This window comes from Leopardus geoffroyi, chromosome C1 (genome assembly GCF_018350155.1).
Source record: "Leopardus geoffroyi isolate Oge1 chromosome C1, O.geoffroyi_Oge1_pat1.0, whole genome shotgun sequence".
NCBI lineage: Eukaryota > Metazoa > Chordata > Mammalia > Carnivora > Felidae > Leopardus > Leopardus geoffroyi.
In genome coordinates this window covers 122,421,940-122,435,903 of record NC_059328.1, presented here as the reverse complement: position 1 = coordinate 122,435,903, position 13,964 = coordinate 122,421,940, and the positions used below count along the sequence as shown (strand labels likewise).

Here is a 13,964-nt window from a genome sequence, read left to right as displayed (position 1 = left end):
ATGGCTCAGAGCCTGGAGCCTGTTTCCGATTCTGTGTCTCCCTCTCTCTCTGCCCCTCCCCCATTCATGCTCTGTCTCTCTCTGTCCCAAAAATAAATAAACGCTGGAAAAAAAAAAAAAATTTAAACCTCTAAACTCTCCCATATAGAGACTTCTACCTTGATTATAATTATAACATACCTCATCTCCTTTAATACAGTGCTTCTAAAACTATTGTGAAATGTCACTATTTTTAAATTTAATTAATTTGTTTTTATATCTGACCCTTGAAAAGCACTGGGTTGGGAGTGCCTATTAATATAAATAGTTGATTAATACATATTTTATGGATTACATGTATTATATACTGTATTCTTATAATAGAGTAAGAGAGAAAAGAAAATGTTCTTAAGAAAATCATAAGGAAAAACAAACAGTACAAGATTAGGGGTAACTGTTAACATAAACAGTAGATTAATATTAGTAGATTAATACATATTTTATATATTATACTTATCATATACTGTATTCTTATAATGAAGTAAGGTAGAGAAAAGAAAATGTTGTTAAGAAAATCATAAGGAGGAGAAAATACACTTAGAGCACTGTCGTGTATCCAAAAAAATCTGCATGTAAGTGGACTCACATAATTCAAACCCATGTTGTTATTTCAAATGTGGCATGAATCAATACTTTTGAAAAATACAACAAAAGTAAATTACTAAAAAAAAGATTCCTACATATTCCAAATACAACCCCAAATTCTACCTTACTCTATTCAAGAGTTCTAAAATTATATTTCAAAAATATATTAAATAAAAATGTAATATTGGAATTTAAAAAAAGAACTTTAAATATATCTTTGGAAGACTGGATACAGGCAGTTAATAGAGAGTATTGATTTTACTCTTCTTTTTGTGAGTCCTAAATCAGAATTAAACAAATATTGAGAGAGAGAGAGAGAGAGAGAGAGAGAGAGAGAGAGAAATGATTCATATTATATGCCTGTTCTCAGATTTGGAAGAAGCACTAGCCTTGCTGTTTTAAAGATTTTAATGTAATAAATGAGCTTGCCTCCTTCTTGTTAATTAATCTAGGCTAGACTGATGACAACACTACTTACTGAGGATAAACTTTATCTAGATTATTTCTACTTTTTGTTATGTTAATATTCATAGTAGAGAAGAAATCAGTCTCTAAAATAAGGATGATAGTGGGGGAAATTTTTAATGCAGTTTTGGTAACCTCAGTTTACTCATTTTGAGCTTTTACCCATAACAAATCAGGCGATAACTTGAGAACTTTATCTTCAACTCTTTACCACTAGCCAGTTTCAAAATTTATCCTGTAGGGTATAGATCCTTTAAATCACCTTTTGATAAAAAAATAGATTTTGGATTTTAAATACATATGGGTTCTAGTAGACAAACTGATGTTAAATTATACAATTGTGAAATGAGGTTTTATTGTGTAGAGCTAGTCTGTCACTGCCTTACCCACTAGTTCAACTATGCAGTGAGATTAGTCCACTTACACATTTGGGCCTGCAGGGATGTCAGATTGCCCTTGGAGTTTCTAAATGTGTGCTCTCAATTAACCTTATCCCATTGTGGACCAGTGGCCAACCCTTTACTTGCTGACTGTAGTTTGCCAACATCAGCTCTAAGAGACAGAAAGCCCTGAGGAGAGGTGCTTATATCGTATTCATGTTTGAGTCACCCCAGCAGTTAGCACCCTGCCTGGACTCCTCGTCTGCTCAGTAAATAGTTTACTTAGTGTAGTGGAGTGAACTATTATATTTTCCTTGATATATAAACGTGGGCCCCTTGATCCATAATCAGTACAGGATTCAGTTCGGCTCCTTTTCTCATGATATGCCTAGATTTTCCTCTGATCTGTGCAAACCTGTCCTTCCCCGTGTCCACCCAGCATGTAAGCTGTTGCACATTGTTTTTGAAAAATGGCTATTTGGGAGGAGCAATGATATGTGAGGCTCTGGATTTAATCATGACTTTATTGGACTTCTGTTAGAACCAGTTCAACCCATCTCCCAAGTGATGTCCAAAAACAGATATTTAAACCTGTTATCTTTTATGTGATCTGTGACCGTATGACATATTGATATAGGGAAGTCACTAAAATGAGACAAGCCAGGGTCTCAGCAATTTTTTATAGCCTACCAAGGCTTGTGTTTTGTTTTGTTTTCATTTAAACTGAGGGTTCCTATATGTAGAAACATGGTGAAAATTAAGTAAGCAAAAATGTGTGAATAGCAAAGATAACAAACATAAAGGCAAGAAAAAAATAAAGGAAAGGTAAGAAAATGTGTAAGTAAAAAAGAAAGGTCTGAAGCCTAAAGATCTTTAAATAGTCAGTATCCTGAATAACCACTTTTAGAGATGATCCAGTCACCTGGTATTTCTCTGTAAATGCCCCCCAGCAGTCTCATCCCAAAGAACGGTGTCTGAGATACTGAACAGAAGGAGAAAAGCCATTGTTGTATTCTTAATGAAAAATAAATTATTGAAGTAATATCAATATTATTCCAATAATAGAGGAACTAATAATGGGAGAATCAAACAAATGAATCTCGTTTATTATTTTTTTGTTTGTCACTATTTCATCATGCTAGAATTTTGGTCTATCTGTTCAGTTTGGTTGTGTTGCAGAAACTTGGATTTTTTGTGCAAAGGGAGCTAGTTACAGCTTTGACAGCAATCTCACTCCCAGCCCTCCCTGGCAGAAGATTAACTTTTTTCCCTTATTTTTTGTTTGCTTTTACAAAAATAAAATTATAACCATCAATCAAAGTGTTATTCAAAAATGGTAGAATTGAATTCATGACTGTGAGGTTTGGGGGATAATTTGTATTTTTATTACAGCATAATTTATAAGGACAAAATATTGAATAGATAGCAAGTGTACAAAAGTAGGTATGTGATTAGATAATTCATCTTACGTCTGTTTTTCCATCTCTTTAAAATTGACCTTGTGAAAAAAAATAATGACATTAGAACAGCTCAGCATAAAATGTTAAGTGAAAGTAGTAGAATCTAGAATTACATGATCTTGCATAGAATTATACACACAGTACATTCACAATTACATTACATGCATGTTCACATATGTAGATACAAAGAAAATGATGTAAGAATTAAATATGCTAACATATCCAGTAACTTTCTGATGGAGTGATTATGAGTTACTGTTTTTAATTTTTCCTCCTCTGTTGTCTCTTATCGAAATTTGAACAAGTATGTTGTTACTTTTGTAACATGTAAATAATTACTAAAATTATCATTAAAATGTAAATTCAGCTAGCTAAATGTTTTGTCACTGTGTAGGGTACTTATTTACTGTGTGAAAACAAGTTAGGTATGTGATGTCAAATGATGAGTGCTTAGAATGCCTGGCAGGGCTGAGGAGTGTGGAGGCCTACAAAATGTGAAAGAAGACACTATAAATAGAGTCTCATCTCTGGTATACCCAGAGATGAGCCCCCACCCCTGCAACACTGGGATAAAAGATAGACTCTTCTCTTTTTGCCCAAAGACCAACGTGAGAGGTTCAGAGAGAAGCATAGGTTGTTACTGAGATTGGGAGAAGGGGAATGTTCTAAGAGCAATGCTGGACTTTTTTTCTTTTGTAATTTTTATTTGATTATAGTTGACACACAATGTTACGTTAGTTTTAGGTGTACAGCGTAGGGTTGGGCAGGTCTTTCTGTTATGCTGTGCTCCTCATAAGCATAGCTACCATCTGTCACCATGTAATGCTTTTGCAATACCAGTGACATATTCTTAATGCTGTATCTTTCATTCCTGTGACTTATTCTGTAACCAGAAGCCTGTATCTCCTATTCCCCTTCTCCTTTTTTCCCACACACCCCCTCCCCTGGCAACCATGTTTGTTCTTTGTATTTACACATCTGGTGCTGCTTTCTGTTTGTTTGCTTATTGTTTTGTTTTGTTTTAGATTCTACATTTCAGTCAAGAAGAATCAGACCTATACTGTTTTAAGGGGTGCAGATTCTTAGGACAGTAGTTTTACTCCCTCTTTCCCAAGAGTTTGGGACAGAATATTCCCTGTATTTTACTAGTGTTCTTTTTTCTCTCAGTGATAAAAACATATTAGAGAGAATTGATTAGTGAGGTTAAGGATATAGTTAATTGTTATCCTGGTCATTGTTCTTTTTTTTTTTTTTTTTGGAGTAACATATGTCAAAATATCTTACAATCTTACATAATTTCCTGTCAAGATTAAAAAGTACATACAAAAGTATACCATTAAAACATTTTTACGTATCTCTAATTACCAAAGATGTTTTCCTTATTGCTTTATGACTTATATGTCATATTGTGCTTTTACTGAGCTTTAATCTACATTAAATGACTTGGAATAAAAAAATAAAATCAAGATATTTTCTATAAAAATCATACTATGGCAACCTTATATACTAACTGCGAGTATTCAAATTTTTGTTTGAAATTCAAATCTAAATAGTTTTTAAAGGAAATATTTTTAAGATTCTAGCTTATCTTAAAATGACATAATTTATACTAAACACTGAGAGAGAATAGGGAAGTGGATTTACCCATAAAATTCAGTGTTAACATTTCAAGGAAAAAAATTTCAGGAAAACGATAGTTCTATGTTTTATAAATACAATGATTACCTTAGAGAATTTAAAGGGAGATGGAAGTAGAAACCAGACTTTAGATTAAGAGAACTAAACTTTCATGTTACAACCTACTTTTCAAATAGGAAACTGTGTTTGGTTTTCCTTCAAAGAAGGAAAAAGGAATCTGAGTTCGATGAAACAGTTGTGTTTAAAGTTAATCAGCAAGCATTATTTAGTTTTAACTGTAGGCCCTGCACAGGTTTTTGTATATTTCAAGTGGGATCTGTGGGCATTTGAAAGGTTTGTGACAAAATAAATAGTGTTCTGATAGACATAGTGCATTTCACACAATTGTGGTTGCTCTAGGCTTTGTAGGCCCAGGGACCGAGTTTGTCAACACAAATGTAGATTAATAGACACTTTGACATTGACACCTACCTTTCCATCAATTTATTCATTTATCTTTTTATACATTAAAGACTATTTATGGGGTATTGCCAACAATGCTTATGGATACAAAAGCATAAAGGTGTGTGCTCGCTTCGGCAGCACATATACTAAAATTGGAACGATACAGAGAAGATTAGCATGGCCCCTGTGCAAAAGCATAAAGGTGAATAGAGACAGCCTTTCACACTGGGAAATTATGAATATTAGGATTCTTTCTCCATTGTGCACAGTATCTTTTCTGATATCTAGGGTTTAAAGAAGTGAAATTAGTAATCAAAGGCTGTAATCGGGCAGAACTTAGAAATAACGAGATTTATAAGACATATTCAATCCAAAGCGTGATGAGGTTTGATTAACATTTTTTTTCCCCAGTATTGGAAACATATATCCATGTCCCACATCTTTCTCTCAGGTATGATAGAGGAGACACACTAGTACATTTTGCTTTTAGAAATATTCTTTGTTCTTTTTACCTCCACTTTACTTGATATAGTCTTCACCTGTATGTATTAATAGTTATTACTAACATACACGTGTACCACTGACAAGTTTACAAGATACAAAATATGAGTAAGGTACCTAGAGGATTTAGAAACTAGATGAAAATTCAGTGATAGACTTCTGGATTATTTTTTGAATCATATAAAACAGTTGGAACTGTAAGAAATTAATTTGAGGTAACGATAACTAGAGGTCCTTATGGAAGAGATGAAGTTTGGTGTCCCTGTAGATCGCATGTGAGCATAGAAGAAAGAGGGCGTTGCTGGGAAAACAAGACTGTATTGTGACAATGTCATAGATATTACCAAAATATGTAGGATTAAAGGATGCTATTGCTGTGTGTGTGTTGTAAGTGTGTGTTTAAATTAATGGTGAAAGAACATGAGGCACATGGATGGCTCAGTCAGTTGAGCGTCCAACTCTTGATTGCTGCTCAGGTCATGATCTCATGGTTCATGGGAACAAGCCTGGCATCAGGCTCTGTGCTCACTGTATGGAGCCTGCTTGGGATTCTCTCTCTGTCCCTTTTTCTCTATCCCTGCCCTGTTCATGCTCTTTGTCTCTCAAAATGAATAAATAAACTTTAAAAAATTATTTAAAAATTTATGGTAAAAGAAGTTGATCAATTTACTATTGACATATAATTAAAATATTAATACTGTTATTTTACTGTGCTTGTTATATCTCAGTTCCCTTTAGTGGATTTAATCTTTTATTAGATCACCTTTTGAAACAGAAGAATTTGTGGTTGCTCTGATGATTATCAGCTATTTTATTTTCATTAGAATTAAAATAGGAGTTGCTGGTAATAGGAATTTCACCTAATAGGTGAAATTTTTATAGTTTCATCAAAAACCACTTAATCAGAAACTGGTTAATAATACATCAGAATTTATGATTACTTTTCTACTTTTCTAGGATATTTCCACACGTTATTTATTTGTATTTCTTTGAAAAACCTTCTCTGGAAGTCAGAGTGGCCATTAATTTTCTGTTATAAATGAGTGAATTGAGGCAAAAAAGGTTGTATTCACCTCTTTGCAATTCAAAATCAGTAATGAGCTCTAGCTAGAATCCAGTCTTCATGTTCAATTTTGAGTAGGATACACTGGAGTAGATAAAATGTCTTAGGTGAATTTTTTGTGTTGTCCTTAAACTAACATTTAATAATGTTTATAAATTAAAAAAAACATTGATAGCTTAAGGAAAGGCATATTAATGGAAAGACCTAATAATAAGTGAAAATTTTCTTTGACATATCTGTCTGAATTTGATTAGAATTCTTAGGTAATTTTGAGAAAATATAATCATTTTGTATCATTGATTGTAACTGTAATTAAAAAAAAAAAATCTTGCAGCAAACCAAAATAACAACTTACGTTTACATGCTTTTAATTAATCTTCCTTTCCTTGAGTCGCATTTTCTGTTTGTGTGTGTGTGTGTGTGTGTGTGTGTGTGTGCATGCACATGTGCATTTCTTTCTAAGCTAATTTTTCTTCATCAGTTTGGTCATGTAGTTAGTTTGGAGACCATTGAGATCTTTAGATAGCACACAGTCAACTATTCCATTAGTTTGCATTGAATAAACAAGTATTAACATGTAAGCACATTTCAGAAAGTCTTTAGGAGAATTGCTAGAGATAATATTGTTTATCATTAAATGGCTAATACTCTCTATGGTAAATCATTTCAAGCACAAACATTGAGTCAACTGAAATATTCTATCCATTTGGTTTCATGTGTGTTCATGTGTCGTGTTCATACATAACAGGAGGTTTATCAGATGTAGTTCTACTTCTTTTCTATATTTGCCTTTTATTTTTGGTTTTGATGAAAATTAAATGTTATTTTAATATACTTTAGGGATACAAAAATGATGTTATAATATCTTCCTTCATCAATTTATTATTAATGATAATGATAAAAGTTGTGCTTTTGGGAGGGGGCATCTAATAGTAGCCAGAAGCATGATTTGCATTTTTAATTTATTATATCTAATTTTATAGTTTCCTAAGTAGAGATATATTCCTTTTATAAATAAAGAAACTGAGGTTTAAAGCAAATAGATAATTTTTTTCAAGTTCACACAGCTATTCAACATAGTACTGCAAAACCTAGCTGTTGCAATCAGACAAAATATACATCCAAACTGGTAAGGAAGAAGAAAAAATTTCACTATTAGCATATAACATGATACTCTACATATAAAACCCTAAAGAAGCCAGCAAAAAACCACTAGTTCTAATAAATAAACTCAGTAAAGTTGCACAATACAAAATTAATATACAGAAATCTGTTGAATTTCTATACACTAATAATGAAGTAGCAGAAAGAGAAATTAAAGAAAAAACATTTACAGTTGCATCAAAAAGATTAAATTAGGAATAAACTTCACCAAGGTAGTGATAGATCTATACTCCAAAACGGATAATGCACTGATGAAAGAAATTGTAGATGGCACAAATGTAAAGGTATTCCTTGCTCATGGATTGGAACAATGAGTATTGTTAAAGTATCCCTACTCCCCAAAGCAATCTACAGATTTAATGCACTCTCTCTGAAATACCAATAGCATTTCTCACAAAACTACAAATAGTAATACTGTAATTTGTGTGGAACCACAGAAGTCCCTGAATAGCCAAAGCAGTCTTAAGAAAGATGAACAAACTGGGGATATCACAATCCCAGAAATCAAGATATACTACAAAGCTATGGTCATCAAAACAGTACAACACTGGCACAAAAATAGGCACATTATAATGAAATAGAATATAGAACCCAGATAAACCCACACTTATAAAGTAAATTAAGCTATAACAAAAGAGACAAGAATACATATGAGGAAAAGACAGTCTCTTCAACAAATGTACTGTGAAAACTGGATATCTACATGCAAAATAATGAAAGTGGGCTACTTTCCTATATCATTTACAAAAACAAGCTCAAAACGTATTAAACACCTAAATGTGAGACCTGAGACCATAAAACTCCTTAAAGAAAACAGTAATTTCTTTGACATCAGCTCTAGACATGTCTCATTAGGCAAAAGAAACAAAAGCAAAAATAAACCATTGAATTACACTACAAAAGAAAGTTGTTTGCGCAACAAAGGAAACCCTCAACAGAGCAGCATGGCAACTTACTCAATGGGAGAAAGTGTTTACAAATGTTATATCCCATAAGTAGAGTTAATATCCAAAATATATAAAGAATTTATACAAGTCAATAGCAAAAAAAATAAATAATTTGATTAAAATGGGTAGAGGGCCTGAATATATATTTTTCTAAAGAAGATGTACAAGTGACCAATAGAACATATGAATAGCTACTCAACTTCACTAATCATCAGGGAAATGAAATCAAAATCATAATGAAATAATTACTTCCCCCAGTCAGAATGGCTAAAATCAAAAAGACATGAAATAACAAGTGTTGTCAAGACAGGGAGTGAAGGGAACCCTCATACACTGTTGGTGAGAATGCCGACTGGTCCAGCCACTGTGGAAAGGTCCAGCCACTGTGGAGCGTTTTCAAAAAACTCAAAATAGAATTACTGTATTATCCAGCAATTCCACTATTGGGTATTTGCCCAAAGAAAATTAAAACACCAATTCAAAGAGAGGCATGCACTCCTATGTTCATTGCAGCATTGTTTACAACAGCCAAGATATAGAAGCAACCTAAATGTTCATTCATAAATTAATGGATAAAGAAGATTTGGTATATACATACAACAAAATATTTTTCAACCATAAAAAAAGAATGAGATCTTGACATTTTTGACAACCTGGATGGACCTAGAAGGTATGATGCTAAGTGAAATCAGTCAGAGAAAGACAAATACCATATGATTTCACTCATAATGTGAAATTTAAGAAACAAAAGAAACTAACAAAAAAGAGACAAAAAAGCGACTCTTAAACACAGAGAACAAACTGGTGGTTGCCAGATGGGAAATGGGTGGGGGGTTGGGTACAATAGATAAAGGAGATTAAGAGTACACTTTTGATGAACACTAATATATAGAAATGTTGAATCATTATATCGTATATCTGAAAATAAAAAAAGGTATCAGAATTTAAGTTCACATATTCTACTGTTAAACTCAGGTAATGACGAACATTTTAACTATTAACAAATGTAAGCTTAAGGAATAGACTATTAAGAGAAAGACAAAAAGTAGAAAAATATAATTTTTAAAAATAAGATTGGGGTGTTGGGTGGCTCAGTAGGTTAAGCATCCAATTCTTGGTTTTGGCTCAGGTCATGATCTAATGGTGTGTGAGATCAAGCCTCATGTTGGGCTCTGAGCTGACAGTACAGAGACTGTTTGGGATATTCTCTCTCTCTCTTTCTCCCTCTCCCTCTGTCTGCCCCTCCATTGCTCATGCTCCTTCTCTCTCTTACTCTCTGAAAATAAATAAACATTTATATATATATAAATATTTATATATATAAAAATGTTTATATATATATGTTTATATATATAAATGTTTATATATATAAAAGTTTATGTATATATAAATAAACATATATATACACATATATATGATTAATATATGCTATATGTCTATATCTATAACTATAGACATATATCTCTATATATCAATAATTTCTATATATCTATAGATAGAGATATAGATATATATATAGTTAATATAGGAAAAAGTAAAATTTCTTTAATCAGTTTACATAAGACCTCTGAAATAATATGCACACACGACTGGAATTTAAAGCTTAACTTGGAATAGAAAACAGAGTATTACACTCAGATTCAGCAGTCCTGGCTCAATAGTTGAATATTCATCTTGGGCAAACTTCATCAGCTTGCTGGACCTCAGATTCTTCATCTGCATGATAAGAGGGTTTGATTGAAAAAAATCATAGAATTTCTCCAGTTTTCTCATTTTGGAATTATAAATATCTGTATACTGTAGCCCAATAGGCCCTCAAGCAAATGACTGTATGGCGAGTGCATATTTCTAAACTGTGTATCATCTAGTTTGGTGGAAATTTATTATTATTTAGCACTATTAGTGTTAGTATTTCACAGTTCTCTGCTGTCATTTTCAAAACTTGATGCTACTCTTTGTCACTTTCTGATGGACTTGCTAAATGACATGAGTTAAGCTGATAATCAAATTTATGCTTTTAGGTAAGATGCCAACACTTTTTTTTTATCATCACTAATGACTTAATGCCCTTAATGCACTATATATTTATTTATGTGTTAAAATATGAATTTTGCTTTGTTTCAAATGATAATTGAGTGTTTGGGACAGTGTGAAGAGTCTGAAAATGAGATATTCTGGTTATGTCACCTTTTATACAACTTTTATAGTGGAACTTTTTCTTTGATACATACAAGTGCAAAGAGTAGTGCAATGAACCTTCAAGTAATTATCCCCAATTTGTTATCATCACCATCATCTTATGAATCTTGTGTCATCCAAGGAAAGAGATATGAGTGTGAATAACTAGGTTTGGAAAAGCTAAAGGAATAAATCTAATTGAAGCAAGAGAGTTAGTATCCAGTTGTTGGAGATGAGCTCAAGGGAAGAATTGTATGTTGATCCTAATTGCTTTCTGGAATTGTGCTAATTCTGAATGACAGCATTCATTAAAAGTATATACAAGCTGGGGCACATGGGTGACTCAGTTGGTTAAGCATTTGACTTTGGCTTAGGTCATGACCTCGCGGTTTGGGAGTTAAGCCTTACGTCAGGCTCTGTGCTGACAGCTCAGAGCCTGGAACCTGCTTCAGACTCTGTCTCCCTCTTTCTCTGCCCCTCCCCCTGCTTGCATGTGCGCTCTCTCTCTCTCTCTCTCTCTCTCTCAAAGGTAAATGAACATTAGAAAAAAAGTTAAAAAATAACTTTAAGAAAAGAGCGTATGCAGGGAAGCAGACCAGAATTATGAGCTAGAATTCCTGAAATATGGTTGTGGAAATTCTGACCTAGAAAAGCAAGGAATTAGAGGTGTTATCAGAAGCATCATTGGATATGAAAGGTCATCCTGTGAGCAAGAGATCAGATTGATTTTGTGGACTTGAGTTAACAAAATGAAAGTCAGGAAGGGTGGGTGTCTGACCAACTGTGATAAATCCAATCTGGCAAGTGCAGTTTTCCCACTTTTTGTGAGGATGAGCTAGAAAATAGTGAGTTCTTCATCCCTGCTAATACTATAGAGAGGTTGGGTAATCATGTGATAAGAGTACCTTACTAGGATTCATGTAATTGATATGAGGTTATAAAAATGACCTCTAAGGCCAACTTTAGTGCTAAGATTTTGCCATTTTATCTCCAAATCAACATAAAGGTTTTATCTACACCACTATTTTTATAGTTCTTTGGTTTAAGAAACCAGTTGGTTTAGGTCTAAAGTAGTTCCTAGGGAAGGGTGTCAGCTTTCACAGAAATTTCTCCACTTCTCATTTGCATACAAGAAACATTCAGTATATGATCTGAAGCTCTTTTCTCTTTGGTTTGACTGGCCATATGGAGTTGCTGAAAAATAATTTAAAACCTGATCCCATTTTGCACTTTCAGTTGATAACACCTCTGTATCCTCCTTTGTGCTGTCAATACCCATGCCAGTTTTAATGAGCTTGAACATTCATTGCTGGGGCTGTGTACCCAAGCCATTAACCTGTCACTGCCGTCTGCTTGCACATAGCATCTGAAAGCAGGTAGCTCACAGCTACCTGGTCTCTGATGATATTTAATTTGTAAGTGAAAAACAGTACAGATATTAATGAGTTGTATGTGTATGTTTCCCTCTTTCCTGGGAGTGTGAATGTTAACTTGGTTTTCTGCCATTATTTCTGTCACTCACACCCATGTGAAATGTATTTATTTCAAATATTGAACTACTTAGGTTTTATTTTTTGTTTCTTTTTTTTTTTTGTTTATTTTCAGAGAGATAGCACAAGTGGGGAAGGAACAGAGGGGGAGGGAGGGGGGAGGGAGGAAGGGAGAGAGAGAGAGAGAGAGAGAGAGAAAGAGAGAGAGAGAAAGAGTATGAGTCCCAAGCAGGCTCTGCACCATCATTACAGAGCTTGATATGGGGCTTGAAATCATGAACTGTGAAATCATGACCTGAGCTGAAATCAAGAGTTGGATGCTTAACCTACTGAGCCACCAGCCACCCCATTGAACTCCTTAGATTTTATTTCTCCCAAGATCCTATCATATTCAAAATATTAAAGAAAGATACATATGTTATTTAGAAAAGTGAGTAAGGCTTCCTGGAGCAAAATGGCTCCATAATCTTCCCAGGCTCATGATTAAGTAACTTTGCTCTTGTAAGCCATTCGTATGTATAGCTCTCTAAGGTCCTTATTAGTCACCAAGGTGGAGGAGCAGCCTGTCTCTATGTCAAACAGGTGTCTGACAAGGGAAAGTTTAGACCTCCAGAAACCAGCCCTTTACTCTGTGTCTGGTCAACATGGTAGGCAAGTCACTGGACTTCTTGAAGTCGCCATGTTTTTACCCATACGACTGAGAGGATAGTTCTTCTTATGTCTTATTTATTTATTTAATTTTTGTTTAAAAAGATTTTTAATTTATTTTTCAGAGAGTGGGAGAGAGAGAGAATATGAACAAAAACAAGTGGGGCAGGGACAGAGGTGGGGGGCAGCAGAGGATCTGAAGCAGGCTCCATGCTGACAGCAGAGAGCCTGATGCAGGGCTTGAACTCATGAACCATGGGATCATGACCCTGGTCAGAATTGGACGCTTAGCCAACTGAGACACCCAGGTGCCCCCTCTTATGCCTTACTTCTAAAGCCACTGTGAACATCACAAAGGATGTAGGTTTTAAAACCAATTTAACCCACTTAATTTTTTTTCTCTTTTGTTATTGAATGAGAATTGATTTTCACTTCCATAGACTGTACGACCTTGGGCAAATCAGTCAATATTTCTTGGCAGTACTTTATCACGACACAACAGCAATAACAAATAGTTATTTGAGTGTGTGCCAGATACTGTGCTAACTGCCTTTAATGATACAACCTTACTTAATCTTCACAACAACTCTATGAATTTTTTAAATGATCTTTACAGCTGAGAAAGCAGAGCTCAGGGAGCTAAGTAGCATTCACAGACTCACCCAGCTAACAGTAGCAGATCTGGAGGGAGATGCTTTACATCCTTAAATAAAGAGGGAATGGAAAGTACAAAGTTTCATTCATGCTAGATGAATAAACTCTGGGGATCTGATATACAGAAATGTGACTGTAGATAACAATACTCTCTTGTTAGACTTGAAATTTGCTAAGAGAGTAGACTTTAAGTGTTTTCACTACAAAAAAGAAAGAAAATAAAGAAAAGTTAACTCTGTGGGATGGTTATGTTAGTTTGATTGTGGTGATCATTTCCCACTTTATATGTATATGAAAACATCAGTGTG

The 13,964-nt window shown here is 34.0% G+C and overlaps 1 protein-coding gene and 1 pseudogene across 3 annotated transcripts in view; both read left to right on the top strand.

Annotated features, from left to right (window-relative positions):
- Positions 1 to 13,964, top strand: part of DPP10 (dipeptidyl peptidase like 10) — a 1,361,034-nt gene that overhangs the window by 900,005 nt on the left and 447,065 nt on the right. The gene's annotated exons all lie outside the window — the stretch shown is intronic.
- LOC123600152 lies at positions 5,134 to 5,233 on the top strand (annotated as a pseudogene).